This window comes from Callorhinus ursinus, unplaced genomic scaffold, assembly GCF_003265705.2.
Source record: "Callorhinus ursinus isolate GAN/ISIS: 27379988/994484 unplaced genomic scaffold, GSC_fseal_2.0 scaffold15, whole genome shotgun sequence".
In the NCBI taxonomy this organism is placed as follows: domain Eukaryota; kingdom Metazoa; phylum Chordata; class Mammalia; order Carnivora; family Otariidae; genus Callorhinus; species Callorhinus ursinus.
Window position 1 is genome coordinate 41,675,107 of NW_027397077.1, and position 17,882 is coordinate 41,692,988.

General features: G+C 36.0%; 1 protein-coding gene across 4 annotated transcripts in view; it reads left to right on the top strand.

Moving 5' to 3' along the window:
* Positions 1-17,882, top strand: part of PPARG (peroxisome proliferator activated receptor gamma) — a 131,109-nt gene that overhangs the window by 18,763 nt on the left and 94,464 nt on the right. For 2 of the 4 annotated variants that reach the window (XM_073901662.1, XM_073901663.1), the window contains exon 2: positions 5,641-5,717. The gene's annotated coding sequence lies outside the window, so the exon portion shown is untranslated. The remainder of the gene's footprint in view (positions 1-5,640; positions 5,718-17,882) is intronic. The other 2 variants (XM_025885387.2, XM_073901661.1) reach the window with 1 other exon arrangement.

Sequence of the window (17,882 nt, forward strand, 5' to 3'; positions counted from 1 at the left end):
TTTTATCTCTTTTTTCCAAATGGTAGGTGTATCAGATATATCACATGATCCTTCAGGATCTAGGTTTTTTGTTTTTTGGGTTTTTTTTAGTATGTCTTCATATATGCCATTACACAAGAGCTGGAACTTTAGTCTGTTTTGTTCATTCTTTATCGTCAGTGTCCAGAACACTGCTAACAAGTATCAGATGCTCAACGAATGATTGTCATTTTTTATTTCAAACCTACAGTCTCATTCTACTTCTTAATCCTAAATAGATACCATGACTTTTTGGAGTAATATTGTCACTAGGATAACTTAGTTTATAATTGATTTATAAATGGAACCATATGATTTCATGTTTAGAGAATGCTTTCTTTCCATTCAGTCTACCCTTTACTCCACAGCTTAAATCTTTCACCAAAATGTCATTTAACTATCCTTCTAAAGGACTGTTCTTTAATTATCTAAAGCACCAAAAAAGTAATTAGCTATTGATAGTAATATTTAATATTTATTGAGTACTTACTCTGTATCAGGCTCTATTTTAAGCATCGCCTACATTATCTCATTTTATTCTTCCAACAACCATAGAAAATACACACTATCATCTCTCTTTTGCAGATGAAGAAATAAGCACAGAGAGGTAAAAATAACCTGCCAGGTGATAAAATGAGGATTCAAACCCAAGCATTTTGAACACAGCCACCCTGTCTTACACTCTTTAACAAAAGCCTAATTTTTCAGTATTTAACTTGCCAGAGAAGGAGATGTCTACACTTTAGCACCACCACTACCACCATTCTACACTTAATCATTAGATCTACACAAGTATAACCATATTCAGATGTAAGCATGGATTAGATCTAAACTTTTAGTTGTTTTGTTTCACTGCATCAGTTTATGTATCTCATAAATGCTAAGAAACTTGAAGTACTTATTCTTATTACTTGTGACAAGGTAAATCATCTCACCAAATCTTTAACTTATATTCAGTAGTTCCACCATCAGTTAAAATTGCCACTGTTAAGAGATTCTTCAGTTCCATTTTTCTCTCCCTCTTAGATTCCTCTTAATCAAAATAAGCCTCATCCCAGGATAGAGAGGTAAATTTAATAGCAAATTTAGTATGACTAGTGTAAAAATCTAGGGAAGAATATAATTGGCCCTTCTTGAGTCTGGCCTCTAATGGAATCCGTCAGCTATTTAGGGGGAGACTAGTTAGAGATTTGGTTTGATGGGATAAAAATTAGTCATTTGGGCGTGTTCATACACTTTCACTTTCCCCCAGTCCACCAAAGGGAATCTTCTTTTGATAATACAACACCCTCTTCCCTTACCCTTAGAAAAGTTGATCTTGCAAGGTCATTTCCTAGTTTTTGTGAGGAAGTGCTGGAGAATGAGTAGAAAGGGACTGGATGTGAAAAGCTGGAGGACATGATAAAGTGCTGGGAAGGGGAGGAAGAGGGAGAGATTAAAAAATGACTGGGCTGGGAATGGAGAAAATGTTCAGTGGGAGGGGTTTTGGTGAAGGAGACATTTTGGAGAGTGTGGTGTGTGAAAAACATTGAAGGGAAGTAGGGAAAACGGTATCCCTTCCCTGAGAAGGGTTGCTTGTGATTATGAACTGAATCTTCTATAACATATTTTGAGAGACCTGAGTAGAGAATAGAACTCCTTTTAATCTTGCAGGGAATGAGGAGTGGCCCAATTATGTGTTGAGTTGTGTTTCTTTTGTTCTTTAGAGGGAGAAGATGGGTAGTTAGCTTGGGTGGTGTTGAGCTTGAGGTTCCCAAAGAACCTCAGGTAGGGATATCCAAAAAAAAGTTGGAAACACAGAATTAGAACTCTTGAGAGAATAGTTGTGGTTACAGATAAAGATTTGGGAGTTATAAGCAGGCAGAAGGGTTTATGGGTAAGAGTGAACCAGGAAGGAACTTTCAGGACACATAAGATAGAAGAGCTCAGAAAGAAGAGGTACCAAGAAGAGAAATAGTAGTCATGCGACAGAATAAGAACTAGGAGAAACTGGTCTCCAAGCAACTAAAGAAGGAGACAGTTTCAGTGGTAAAGGCTGGACAGAATACCAAATACTGCAGAACACCAGTGTGCCAGAGCCAGCTCAGACCTGCTTGTGAAAGTCAGCTGTTAAATTTTCACGGTTTCTGTGAGCCCATTATTATCCACAGCCATTATTAAAAATACAGTGATGTATACTTGCAATTAAACAAGTTAAATTAAAAAAAACAAAAACAAAGGTAATAAACACACCACCGGCATCACTTCCTAATTATTTTACATGTTTGTGTTCATGTTGACTGTATCTGAATGGTAGAAATGCTGCATGGCGTGCTCCAGCTCTGCCCACCTCAGCACTCAGTGACATCACGTTGGTAGCCTCAATTCAGTCCTGGTGGGAGTATTTACACCCCAGAAATTGGCAAACACTGCCAATCAGGGCATTTTTCCCCGTAAGGAGAACCACTTGTTAAACATTTACCAGCACAGCTTTGGACGAATAGAGTGAAAATCGAGAAAAGTCTAAATGATTTAGCAAGAAGGAAACGTGCAAATTTTGCCTTAGTTTCTGTAGAAAGGTGGACAAAAACCACAGTAAAGTGGGTTGAGGAGTGAAGTGAAGAGACATGTTCAAAAAAGTTTGAGAACAATTGAGTTAAGGCAGATTGTTATTGTTGATTTTTGTTTTAGGTATAGGGCCCATGGAGTATATACAATGCTTATATACCTTATTAATCTCCAAAAAAGAAGTAACGTGTGCAAATTTGCTTTATGGTGGAAACCTTTCTGTTGGAAAGTCTTAAGGAACTAGTTATCTACAGAAAACATTTTGGGAAATGCTGCTATAGTATTTAACAAATAGGATGATATTGGTTGTAAGTTTGAGTGAGATAAATATTCCTGTTATTAAAGTTTCTTAGTTTTCTAAAGGAACAATGTCAAGAATGGCTGTTGCATTTTGTTGAAGTATTTTTTTTTTTTGCATTGTTTGAGATAATCATCCGGTTTCTTTTAAAACTTGACCTAGTGCTGTGACACGTTATTTAGTAGATATTCTGGGGGTAAATCTGCCTGAGGTAAATCCAACCTGATTATGGTGGTTTATTCTTCTAGTATATGATTGAGTTTGTTCATTAGCATTTTATTTATAACTTTAAATCAATATTACTAAGTAGGACTGGTATTTTTCTCTTTTTTGTTAGGTTTTAATATCAGTGTGCTACTTTTGAAAAGTTAATTTGGTAGCGGTATTTTCTTCTATTCATAAACAATTTTGTAACAAGAAAGTTACCTCTTCCTTGAAAGTTAGAAAAAGATAATCTAGAAAATTATCTAGGCCCAGAGCTTCTTGGGGAAATAATTCTTTGATAAGTTTTCAGTGGCTTTCATTGTTAATTGTTTTTCTATTTCTTAAGTCAACTTTTGCCATTTATACCATTTCAGACAAATTAGTTTGAGTAAATTGCCCCTTGGTCTGCATTATTATCTACTTTTATCTGAGAGACGACTTTTAGCAGAACCTAAAAAGTTGGATGAGTAGGTATGAAGAGCCCCTATGTAATGTGGGTTCTATTGAAATGTCAGGGGTTTGTCTGCTGTTGTCACAGCCTAGTTCTCTGGCATATAGGGATGAGTAGAAGGATTTATAATCTAATGAATATAAACCAATCTGTATTTAACTGACCAGATGGAGAATGTGAAAGAACTGTAATCCTTGATATACATTACCCCCAGAATGGATCTTGTTTCTTCTCTACTGCAGTTAATGTTTGGAAACTACACATTTTATGTGTGGTACAGTGCAATTCTGAATGGATAAGAAAGGACATTACTGATCTTAGTTATAGGAAGAGTTTGGTGAAAGGTTATAGAATTCTGTCTGTCTCTGAAAGCTGCAGGAGGTGGTCCAGTTTTCTGTTTGATCCAACTCTTGGGGCCACGAGCTAGGAATACATGGCAGTTTATCTTTACTTTCTTCTTGTCTACTTTTTAATGAACTCATATGTATTTCAAAGGGAAATTGGGACCAGTGTCAAGGAAAGCTTGTATGATTTACTCTTAACCAGGAGTCAGCATTCTTTAATTTTTCAGATAGAGATTTTGTTCCAGTTTTTCTTTATTAATATTCTTTCCTTTTTTCCCCGTATACTTAAGCCCTTTTTAGTTTAATTTAACATAAAAAAAAGTCAAAGTGATAATCCATTATAGATAAAGTTGTTTCTCATGTGTTATACATGTTATATACAATGAATAGTTTTGGTGTGGATACTCCTTTAGTTTTTGACTAACAAATCGGAGAGCATTTATGTAAATTGCTCTCATACAGGTTGGTAATCAGTCAGAAAACAAAACATACAGGTCTAAAACACTGACAAATCAGCTTTTTCTATAGAAGAATATGTCCCATTCTGAAAACAAATAATTACTTGATTATTAGCGTTGAGTCTATGTTAAGAGAATTTTCAATTCCCAAAGAAAAGTACTAAATAATGCTAGAGAAACAAACAAAATTCATTGGCTATGGTTTATATTCTTTCATGTTAGAAATAACAAAATGGGAAAACGTTTTTTACTCATAATCCACTACTTTGATGTTATGTATCAGGTAATAGGACAGTTTTTGCGAGTTCCAAATTTGCAAAGGTGTAGAATTTAAAAAGAAAAAAAAGGAATTTTGTATAGGTTAGACTGTGCAGATCATTGGGTCTGGAAGTTTGGTCTATTAAGGCCCTGATGATAAGGCTTTTGGCACTAGATGCTGTTTTGTCTTTATGGAACGTACAGCTCTTCTAGGATCCCCGAGCCCTTCGTAAGAGCCAAGGATATGAATCCTGAGACCTTTGGCACATTTACTTGAATATTTTGCTCTCTGGGTCTTCCTTTTAAAAATCTGCACATGGACTGTGCTACATCTACTGTTGCCTAAATGGTTGTGATACGTGACTATACTTTTAATGTAGACTTAATAGCCATGTGCTATTATACAGTGCTAAAATACAGAATGAAGTTCTGTATTTTAATAAATAGCATATTTGCTATGTGTAGCTTTTAGCAAACACCTATCTTTTGAGATTATTAATTTTTTTAAAGATTTTATTTATTTATTAGAGAGCGAGCGAGAGAGAAACAGCATGAGAGGGGAGAGGGTCAGAGGGAGAAGCAGGCTCCCCGCTGAGCCGGGAGCCCGATGTGGGACTCAATCCCGAGATCCCTGGGATCATGACCTGAGCTGAAGGCAGTCGCTTAACCAACTGAGCCACCCAGGCACCCGAGATTATTAATTCTTTTAAGATCTAGTTTTTCTTAAGTCTGTCCAATAATGTAGGTGTCATTATTAAGTTGACATAAAAGATAGATAAGATAAAAGACCTTAACTCATGATCAGTGACAAGTAGGAGAGTGGGTGAAGTAAATCTAATACATGTCTCTTTAAGAAGATTCTCCAGCCCTGTGTGATTTACAGTTGGTAGTCTGTTGGTTACTTCTAGAGAATATAAAAATAAGGGAAAACAAATATTCAGAGTGAAATCCAGCAGAGAAAATAAATTTATTTGTGCCTGTACATTTTGGCAGCCTAGGTTCTCTAAAAATTTTGAGTATGTGTATATCAAATGTTTTGTGTATTTTTTTTTAATTGTTCAGATTTGAAAGAAGCCAACTCTAAGCCACAGCATACAAGAAGACCATTTTCTCAAACAAGAGTCGCCCTTTCACGGTAGGTAAATGCAGAATTTATTTTACTAAATTGGTATTTCAAAGTATCTTTTTAAAAGAACATGCAAATGCTTCATAATATTTTATTGTAAAATTTCTTAGAGAGCTTTTATTTTGGCTATCAGAAGACTTTCTGTTGTGTAATTTACCATCAGTTGAAGAACACAGTAATGTATTTGTCTAAGACAAAACAAAGATAAGAGAGTGACCTAGAAGTTAGAAAATAACTTAGATCCTTAGAATTAAGTCTCAAGTACAAGTATATTTTTTTAGGTTCCTATAATACTTACAATTAAATTGAGATAAAAATAAAAATATCTTGCCTGGTTCCCTCTAGGCCATGCAACCGTGATCCTTGCTCACAAAGGAGAAAGTGGGTTCAGTATTTAATACTCATATATATATTTTTTATTCGGGGAGATAAAATCTGATACTATAGTTATTTTATTGCTCACATTTTTTCCAGCTCCCAATGGCCAAAGCTGAAATAATTTGAGCAAGAAAATAAATAACTATAGTGTTGGATTATAGCTCCCCAAATAAAATATATATACGTGATTCCACACTGATATAGATAAATGACTGAATCAATAAATGCAGTTAAATATGTGCAGTTTCTGTATATCAATTATACCTCAATAAAGCTGTTAAAAAAAAAAAGACTGAGGAACTACCCCAGATTTGGAGAAGAATAAGAAAATATGGCAACTAAATGCAATATGGGATCCTGGATTGGATCCAGGAACTGAGAAAGGACATTAGTGGAGAAACTGATGAAGTCCAAAGAGAGTAGTTTATAGGTTTGTGCCAATGTTAATTTATTAGTTTTGATCATTGTACTGTGGTTGTAATATGTCAACAGCAGGAGAAGCTAAGTGAGGGTACATGGGAGCTTTCTGTCTTTGCAACTTTTCTGTAAGCCTCAGATTATTTTGAAATAAAAAGTTCTTTAGAAGTCCCACTGGAGTCCCTAAATAATCATTCTCGTTAGATTTTCATTGATTTATATGGCAAGTTTCTATTTGTTTGCACATCTTAGAACAGAGAGAAGCAGGGGCATTCTTTTCATCAAGGATACTCCTTGAACTGTGTTTCTTAATCCTAGCCATACACACTGCAGTCCCTACCTCCACAAGTTTGGTCTCCACTTACTACTTCAGCGAGTTACTTCCAGTCCCGGAGAAGACCTGTAAGTGGGAAAATTCCACAGGGCTCTGCCTCCTCGGAAAACATACCTTAGCAAAGTTTTTAGTTGGTGATGATCAGGGTCTGATTTGAATTTTCAAACCCAAACTGGGTTTTTAGATCTCATTAATAATCTCTTGGCCCATCAATCTTCATAACCCAAGGCAACGTCTGAACTTAGAATTAGGAGAATTAGGAGTCTTATAGTTGAATGGTAAAGATGAGGGAAGATCGTATTGTTTTTAGGCAAAATGTCTGGGAATTCAGTGACTACAAGTAGTACTAAGGGAACTTGAATTCTTACAGAAAATGAACAGCAGCTATAGTTTGCTTAGAAAATCAGTGTGACTTTAGAAAAACCTAAAGCCATTTCAAATTGAAAGACCAAACTCTTGAAAGACAAAGTAAGGGGCAGGTATATACTTTGGCATCTAAAAATGAGTGTTTGGTCTGAATCCAAGCATTTGGGCATAGAAATGAAATGCTAAGTATTAGGAATTCCTCTCTTAAGTTTTTTATTTTTTGCACGCAACTCTGTGTTCAACCAGTTTTGTAAACTACACTATTTTACACAATTCAGGTGAAAAAAGAAAAAACAGAAGTTTGTACCTAGAGCAGCTAAATTCCTAGAGACCGCAGGCAGCATGGTGGCTGCCAGGGGCTTGAAAGAGGGACGGATGGGGAGTGCATGTTTCATGGGGACAGAGTTTTAGTTTGGGAAGATGAAAAAGTTCTGGAGATGGTAGATGGTGGTGATGGTTGAACAATGTATGAATGTACTCAGTGCCACTGAACTGTACACTTAAAAATGGTGAACGTGGTAAATTTTTATGTTGTATGTATTTTACCACAATTTTTCTGAAAAGCAAAAAAGAAATAATGGAAGTTTCCAGCAGTTAGCATTCCACTTCTTTGCCAGGGTACCCAGCTGTGAGGAGACTCTCTGCTCGAGGGCCTTTATCCTGAGGAATTTTTTATTTTTATTTTCTTAAAGATGTTATTTATTTATTTGAGAGAGAGAGAGAGAATGAGAGAGAGAGCACAAGCAGGGGAAGCAGGAAGCGGAGGGAGAAGCAGGCTCCCCGCTGAGCAGGGAGCATGATGTGGGACTCGACCCTGGGACTCTAGGATCATGATCTGAGCCGAAGGCAGACACTTAACCAACTGAGCCACCCAGGCGCCCAGGAATTTTTTATCTTGTTATTAATCTAGAGACGATTCCCTGGGCATCATTTACCAACGGGCAGTTTAAATGGCCCCTCTGTCATCAATTGTGCGTGTAAAAAGAAGCCTGGTACACAGGACACACTAGAGCTGGGTTGTGGGGAGAGTTGCTTGTGGGGTTAATTTATAACTAAGACAAATGAATCTATAAAAAGAAGAAAAGCCCCAGAAGAAATATGTTAACTGATGGTAAGGGAGAAAAAAGGGCTTAGATAAAAGATATCTGAACTTGTTTGGTCCCAATGATTTTATGGCTGAGGAATTCAATTATAGGTATACTGGGTGGAGCAAATCACAATTCTGTAAATTACTAATAGGACATAACGATCTTTATCGTTTTCTGTATGTGCTCACATGCAAAGTTCAGTCCTGCCCTCTGTAAATAAACTCTCTCCCGAGCTATACTGCTGTGTATGAATGCAAGCCTTCAGGATTGGAACAGAGATAATGTTTACTTGTAAAACCTAAAAGGCAGGGAGGTGGTCCATTTAGAAATAAGATTAGGAACGAGGACAAGTTACTTTTGCTTTTGAATTTTGATTATCAGGTTTTTTTTCACTTCACATTAAATTCTTTTAAGACATTTTTATGACTGAAAAGTTGAAAATATTTTTTTAAATAAAAAGATCACATTTAATCACACATGCTGTCCTTTTCTTAGTTCTGCATAGTTCTTGTTAATGTGTTCACATCTTGTATTTACTAATAGTTATAGTATATGTAGCATTTTTGCTTCTTTTACTGTTAGATCGTATAAATCTTTCTTTGTTTCTACCTGGCTTCCAAATTTGTTGTAGTGGCAACACAATAATAAATCTTAATGATACCACATAATTTACTAAGCCAGTTTTGAGGTGGTTTCAAGTTTTTTATTGTTGTACAATTGCTATTTATTCTTATATCATTACATATAGGAATATATTTCACTTTTTTTTAGGATTTTATTTGTTCATCTGAGACACAGAGATAGAGAGAGAGAGAGCATGAGCAGGGGGAGAGGCAGAGGGAGAAGAAGGCTCCCCGCTGAGCCAGGAGCCTGGTGCAGGACTCGATCCCAGGGCCCCTGGGATCATGACCTGAGCCGAAGGCAGACACTTAACCATCTGAGCCACCCAGGCACCCCTATATTTCACTTTTTAAAAAATAATCTTGTTCAACTACATTGCTGGAAGAGGAGTTTCTTTGTTAAAGGGTTTGAGCAACTACATTAGTCTTTCATTACTAGTATTTAAGACATTTCAGATTGCTCTGGAGATACGTTACCAGCAATATGAACAGAGACATATTTCCTCCGAAGCATACATTTAAATGATTTCTGTTCATTTAAATATATTATCACTTAGCAGTGGCTTTGTGTGTGTGTGATAGTGGAATAAGGGTGGAGAGTGAGGAGTTTAACCAAGTTTAGGTATCAGAATAATATGGGGTTTTGGTATTTTTTTTGTTTTGTTTTGTTCTTGGCTAGGAAAAAACCTACTTAATTGCAAGGAGGTGCAGATGATTTCCTGAGGTTATGCCAAATTTAAATAAAATGTAAAGACTGTGCTGCAGGTTCCTCATGGCCTGCAAGTCCACGTGTTGCTAGTTAGAAAGGAATGACTGCTTTTGAAAATCCAGGTTTAACAAAGTAGGACTTCCAGAGAGGCGGATACAAATCAGTTGTTTAAAAAAGATTTATCTAAATCAAATATTCTAAATTTGTGGTTTGAATATTTGAGGGGAATGGTCGTTTTAGAATAACAATATAGAGAAAATTTTAAGATACAAAATTACATGATTAAAATGTATTGCAATGAACAGTAAAAGGATTAGGGGTGATTGTCTTTTCTTTTTTTTTTTTTTAAGATTTTATTCATTTATTTGACAGAGAGAGAGCACAAGCAGGCAGAGTGGCAGGCAGAGGGAGAGGGAGAAGCAGGCTCCCCGCTCAGCAGGGAGCCCGATGTGGGACTCGATCCCAGGACCCTGGGATCATGACCTGAGCTGAAGGCAGATGTTTAACCGACTGAGCCAGTCAGGCGCCCCTTGCCTTTGCTTTTCATTCTAAACCTTCATTTGAGGGTTAAGTGTTATAGTTAATGACATGAAGTAGAGATTATAGGTTTTAACTGCAATACAGTTTACTATATTTTTTATATCAAATAAGCAATGTAATAACAACAATACAGATCATTTAAAGAAAAAAATTATCTATAATCTTAATGTTCATATTCAAACTATTCTAAAGTTGCCTCCCAGTTCTTAATAAACATACACACATATTTTTATATGTCTATGTAGTATTTGATACATTGCTATCCATTGACACTTAAGGGATTGTATTAAATGATTTCTAAATTCTGTTTCCATTTAAAACAATGTTTTAAAGCCTAGCTTTGTCCAAGCTATATATTTTGTGAAAAAATGTATGTCAACCATAGTGGGTACTATCTTTACTTAAAAATGTTAGTCACAGCTGTAATATGTTGAGGGTTAAATTCCTAAAAATTAAGCCTGAAAGAAAAACTTCTGTGATATAGAGACTCTGAATTAACAATTAAACTTCAGAATGAATGGTAGGTTTGATTATTTGAGATTCTTGAGGAATAAATCAAGTGAAGCCATGTTCTCAAGTAATTTGAGTAAAACCTAACCGTACAGGGGCGCCTGGGTGGCTCATTCGTTGGGTATCTCCCTTCAGCCCAGGTCATGATCCCAGGGTCCTGGGATCGAGCCCCGCATCGGGCTCCCTGCTCTGCGGGAAGCCTGCTTCTCCCTCTGCCCACTCCCCCTGCTGGGTTCCAGCCCCCTCCAGGGTCCCAGAGGGAACCCTCTCTGGCTGTCTTTCTCTCTGTCAAATAAATAAAAAAATCTTAAAAAAAGAAATTAAAAAAAAAAACCTAACCATACAAATATGTCTGATAAGAGAGGATACAAAAGATTACTTTTGACAGTTACTTAATTCCCATTTATATCCTGCACTTTCATTCTTAGAAAATACTTTTAATCTTTTCATAATTTCTTAATTTTAATATTTCCATCAACTAATACCATATAAAATTATTGATTTTGGCACCCAGTTAGGAAAAAAATGTACATATCTTCATCATCTCCCCTTCCACACTTTTCTTTGCCTTTAAAAAAAATACCAGTAAGGAGCTCTGGAGTCCTAGCTATAGCATGCTTGGTTATCTGGATTCTTTCAACGACTCGTATGTTACAAATAATATGCCTGAATTTCTACCACAGTATCATGTAAGAGGTCAATCATTGGAAGCCACTATTATTCCATAAAACGTAAAGTGAAGCAACTCTGTTACTCAATTTTTTTCTTTATACTGATGAACTCCTTGTCCTTCAATCCAGATCCTGTGATCTGAAATCTTTTAAATTATTAAAAGTTTGGTATTTTTAATCTTTTATACTCTCAGTAGACAGGACATAGGAAATTTAGTGACGTAAACATCTTTAATAATCTTTAAAAGTCATAAGACTTGGTAGCTGGGACGAAAAACAATTAGGTATAAATTTCAGGGAAATACCATAATGGCATGACTTCTGTTTTCTTTTGTTAGCAAGCCACATGGCTTTCCTCTCAAACTCAAGGAATACGTAGTTCAGGCTCCTTTTATGATTTTGGTTTCATCTGCATCACAGAAATATATGTTTTCCTAAGTTTACTCACTATAATTTGTGATTGCTATTTTTCTTATCTGCGAAGGAAGTACAACAGCTCCCACTGGGGAAATACAATGTTAAGTCAATCCTAAAATAAGAAATCTAAGGGAAAGGTCACATCCTAATAACTTGTGCAAATCTAAATTCCCATGGAGCTTTAAAATTATTTTGTAGGAGTAGAGTATTAACAATGTGTTGTTGAACTTCTTCCAGATAGTGTCATAAAATTGAGAGCACTTTTGTGTCCAGAAGTGACCACCGACGTATAAATATAATTGACAAGAACTGATTTTTTTTTTAGCAATCTATTTTGAGTATCCAGAGAAATCTAGCATAACTACCAAACCATGAAACATTTTCTTGTTGTTTTCACTGGAAATATAAGGTGTATCATTCAGGAAGTGTTATAATCATTACATATAAACAATGAAGATGATTTCCCTACTACTATAGAGATGTTTAATACTCGACTTTTTACCAGCACTGACCTCCGATTATACTTTATTCCAGAGAATATCACTGTTTTGGGAGTCAGGATACCTGGGTTGTAATCTTTCCTCTTCTGTTAATTGGCAATTTCTTTAAAAACTTGGGACCTCAATTCCCTTATCTATTAAGTGGAAGGTATTTATTGTGAAGATCAAGTAAGATCAGATATACAAGGGGCTTAGAAAATTCTTACAGGATTATATGTCTTTAAGGGATGACCATAATTGTTGCCTTAAATTTTTATCTTCTCCAAATGAAATCAAAATAGAGGACAAGTAACTTATTCCATCCCACTCAGGAGTCACCAGGACACCCTAATCAGTGCTCCAATCACTGACCAAATCCAGGTCATTTTTTTAAAAGGGTGGGATTTGAGTGCAAGCCACTCCCTTATACTGTAATACTACACAAGAATTAATTTGCCACCAGGATGATTGCTTCCTAGCACATACTAATTTTTTTTTGAGGATGTGTGGTTAGTGCACATCTTTATTCCTTAATCTGTACTTTCTTATTACCAGTTAAAGTGGAACAGAATGCGGTTTTGCCCTTTGACCTGCTGCTATTACTTTCCTTAATGGTGATTATGTGTTTTCAGTAATTTAAGGATTTATAGGAACATACCTGGTTGTCCTCCCTGCTGGGACCCATTCAGTAGCAGGAGCTATTTGTTGAAATTATTGAGATATTTCTGCACTTAGTTATTTCAGTCTCAGGCCCCACAGTAATATATTGTCACATAATAAGAGATAACAAAATAATTTGCTTAAATGCTTATCTGTGTGATAGGAGTTTAAAGAATTTCTGCAAATATTCAATATGTTTTAAAACTACCTTTGTTCAAGAAAAACATTAAGCCCCTTCATTGTATTAGTTTGTTTTTAAAATTTTATTTTAAGCACCAATATGAAAAGGGTGACACATATTAGTGCTTACTAGAAGTAATCACACTTCTAAATACGCAGTGCCTCTGTGTCTAACAAAGTAGCCTCACTTCCTCTAAGTTCACATCCTTTTAAAGAACACCTAACCTGGGATGCATTGGTGGCTGGAATGTGTTGGAGTGACTTGACTTTCAACCTTAAGTGAAACATGAAAGTTAGAAAAAATGCTGCCAAGTTGTGTTCTCAGTATATGGACTAACTATTTTTATCCATCTGACTTTGAAATAAAAGTAATAGCAAGTAAGTATCTAAGAAGAATACTTTTTTTGTACACTTCTGCTCCCCGGTGCCAAATGTGGTGGGGGAAAAAAATCTTTCTATATCTGAATCTACTGATTGCTGCTACTGTAATTTTGTTTTTCTAACCTTTTTATTTCCATTGATGTTGATTTAGTTCAGATTTTCCTAATTCCTCACCTGAGTAATTGCAAGTTATCTGTCTGACTCAACAGTCTACTGTTTGCATTTCATCCTCCCAAGTTGACAGTTATCTTTCTAAAATGCTGTTTGTTTACATTTCACCCTCCTTTCAGGGAGCATTAGAAACTTTGTGGTCAGCCTCAGCCTACCCCCTCAGCCTATCCCCTCCATTTGCTACCACAAATATTATGGTTCAGCCGCACCAGACTGCGCAGTGTTCCCCTCACAGCATTCGGTTCATGACTGGAACATACCAATTATTGGATCATACTATAACCGATTTTACAGTCAGTTTTAGGAGTGAGCTTCTTGAGAGCAGAGACCATCTTCTGGCTATCCCTAGTGCTTACCACAATTCTTAGCAAATATTATGCAGTTAAGGAAATGATAATGTAATTGAAATTAAATGATTCAGGTATACTTTTATTTCTACTAGTTAGACATAATATTATTAGCAGTCTTGCCTAAATATTATTTTAAAATTTACCAACTAGAGATGCAAAACATGTACAAAATTGAATTATTTTAAAAGAATTTCCATGACATATATATGTATTTATGATTTTGTGGATTTAACATTTACACGGGCTTTTTCTTTTTGCACATATTGTAAATGAATCCATAAAATTGCATAAGTACCTCATCAGCTACTTTTTACCTGTATAATTCAGTTCACAGACTAGTGATGGACATTCAGTGTTCTGTTGCATCTGATGCAGGGCTTCCAAGTCAGGTAAAGGGCTAGGAAATTTATTTATCATGAGATTTTTTTGGATACCTGTTTATATGTATTATTTATTTTTTTTGAAAGATTTTATGTATTTGTCAGAAAGAAAGAGAGCGTGCGAGAGAGAGCACAAGCAGGGGAGTGGCAGGCAGAGGGAGGAGCAGACTCCCTGTTGAGCAGGGAGCCCTATGTGGGGACTCAGTCCCAGGACCCTGAGATCATAACTTGAGCCGAAGGCAGACTCTTAACCGACTGAGCCACCCAGCTGCCCCTATATGTATTATTTATTAAACAAGTTATTTATTGAACTATTTTATGTATGCAGCACTCTTCTAGACAAAACAGAGATGAGATAGTCCTTGCTCACAGTCTTGTTTCAAAGATAGTACCTACACATACCACATGAAAGAATTAAATAACAGCCGGGCAATGTGTGATTGAGGAAAAACTTGTAGTAAAAATTTGTGGAAGAACTCATGCATGCAGAGCTGGAATAGCGAGTAGTTGTTTCATAAGATGCTTGCACCTGGAAGAAAGGATATAGATATGTGAGAAGGAAGAAGCTGGAAATGGTAAACATCAGGAGCATCCTGATATCAGTGGGCATGCTGTACTGGAGAATCAGTGGGAAGTGCACATACGGAGGAAAAGGGCTCGGGTTGGCAGGGTACAAACGCTGGCCTGAGGAACATGGACTTTGTCTAGGAGGTACTGGGAGTTTGAAGATTTAGAAATAGGGAAGAGGTAAGACAGCTCTCTGCGGAAGGGACAAGTGACAGATATTTTGATAACTTCTTGATAACTTAATATCTTACAAGTTATCAAGAAGATGGAAAGACAAAAGGGTCAAAGATGAAATTCTGACTGATATACAGAGAGATGAGATATTAAAAGAAATAGAGAAGGGGGACTCCTCTGAGGGAAGAAAGATGCACTTGCTTTTAGACTTGTTGAATTTGAAGTGAAGGTGGGATATCTAAGAAATATCCCAGAGAGAAGTGAAGATAGGGGATGGAATGAGCCTCGCTTCAGATGGTGGAACTAGCCTGTTGATTTGGGTGTCATGGCATAGAGGGAAGCTGAGGTCTGCAGAACTGACACACAAGTGAAGTTTGAAAGATGAGAGAGAGGACAGACTGGTATCATCGATGCCAAACGAAGAGAGCTTTATGAGAAGGAAAGGAAAACAACACTTAGTATCTCTTATGTACCTGGCATTGTGGTGATAATTTTACATATATAATCTTATTTAGTCCTCACAATTACCCTATAAAGTAAGAATTAGGATTATCCCTATTTTACAGGCAAATAAAGTTTAGCCTGGTTCAGTAACTTGCCTGAGAGTACACTGCCAGTACAAGGTGGAATCTGGATTGAAATGGAGATCTTTCTGACTCCCAAACTCACGTATTTTTTTTTACTGAAATAAAATGTGAAATGACAATGAAAGGTCAAGAAGAATGAAGAAAAGAATAATGCCATTAACAGCTAGAAGGAAGAGACTGTCATTTAAGATTAGGGTTTAAGTCCAGCTGTAGGAAGGGGTATTTCAGCGAGCTGTGAGGGTAACAGGTGGTGTGTGAATGAAGGGAGTGATTTTAGACCACTGAGAATTTTGGCAACAAGTAGGACAGTTCTCCTGGAGCAGCTGAGTCAAGTAAAGTCAAGAAGAGAGCACATCAGTGGAGAAGGAGGAAATAGTACAGGGGTGAGGTCTCAGGATAGCCATTAAAGAGAAGCAGACCCTGTGAGAAAAGATTGCTTCCACTAAGTTTGGAAGAAAGGAGAATGAGCTTAAATGTGACCACTCTCCCAGTAGGTAAAGAAGAAAGGTATCAGATAGGCATAGGTTTATCAAAGCACTAACTATAATATTTCTGAAGTTATATCTTACTTGGAAGAAAAGCTCATTAAAATAAAGGCAGAGCAGCCAAGTGACCTTAATCAAGTCTCTTTCCCTCCTCTAGCTTCATATGTTAGACAAATTAGGTTAAGTTAGACCAATTGATCTTTAAAGACCCTTCCAATACTTAATTTTCTATACATGTAGAATGGGACAGCCTTGATCTATTCACAGATAGGGCAATCTTGTAACTTTATATATCAAAGGAATTTGCAGGAATAACTAAAATAAAAAAAGAAAATTTTTAGAATTTTAGGTCCACAAGTCAAAATTTCTGAATGTATCCTTCCCTCCCTTATTAAAAATTATTAAAATGTCTGAGTGTGTTGCTAACTTTAAACTCTTGAAGACAAGGACCATATCGTGTTCTGTGATGTGTCTTAGCATAGAGCATAAGGTCTGCTACACAGTAACAACTCAATCAATACTTATTAAATGAATGAAAGCTGAATTACAAAATAAAAGGTCACCAAGAGGGTGACCTTTCCATGTTTTTTCTCTGCTTTGATTGTTCTTATCAGTCTTCCCCATGACAATTCAGAAACATATTATGTTAAGACAGTCATGTAGCTACCTTGTTTTTGTCTCATTTTAATTATTTTTCATTTGGTTACTAGGTTGATTTCTTGTTAAAAAGGAACTATACTTGGGGCACTGACTGACAGTTCATGGAAATCTCAGGATTTTTCAAAATTATCTTTTGTAGTAACTTAAAAATTAATTAGTATCCTAGTTTCCCATCTTTTAACTTAAATTTTACCAAGAACATTTCTTTTCTGAAAAAGGAATTGTGTTTTATGTTATGAAGGAAAAATGATTTAGAAAAAAACCAGGAATCTATTTCTGAAAAATTTAGTGATGCTGGTGTAAGAAAAAAAAAAAAGCCACAAGAAATCATCCCAAATTTAGTAACGCTTCCCATCTTAAACACGTGATTTCAGTTGTCCTCAGGCTTGCTAAAGGTTATAAAATGTCACCATAATATGTTACTTCCTTATGAGTTCTTACTACCTCCTCACTGTAGATGGAGTTGTAAAAACCCCTGAAGTATGACAATATAGTTTACTACACTTTTAGTTAGAAGTATTCTGCCAAAAGAAGCTAAGAACTAGAGGAAATGGATTTAAATTTACAGCAGTTCAGTGAAACAGCATATATTTTTTTTAGACCACTAGAACAGCAAGCCAATTTATAACTTTAATGCCTGGTATGGTGGAAAAGTTACAGCTGTAACAAAATCAACAGAGACATCTCTGGCTAGTGTTCTTAAGTGAGAAAATCGAGTGCAGGAATATTTTCCCAAATGCATGTTTTTTATATACTTTCTACTACTTTCTAGAATATTATCAATTTTACTTAGTGCTATGTTGGGAGTCTCTTATTCTTCTCATCTTTCTGATGAAGAATTAGAGCCAGAGTTGACATTTCCCTGTTAGTCAACTTCACTTTCAGTGATCTGGTGATCTGAAGATGTCTATCCCTTTCATTACCAAGCTTCAAGTTGGCAGATTGTCATTCGTCCTTCCTTACCCTGAGTTGGAGATTTACAGTATTTTTTTACATGGGTTACATAAAAATGCAGACTTCAACAAATGACTTTTTTTTTAAAGATTTTATTTAT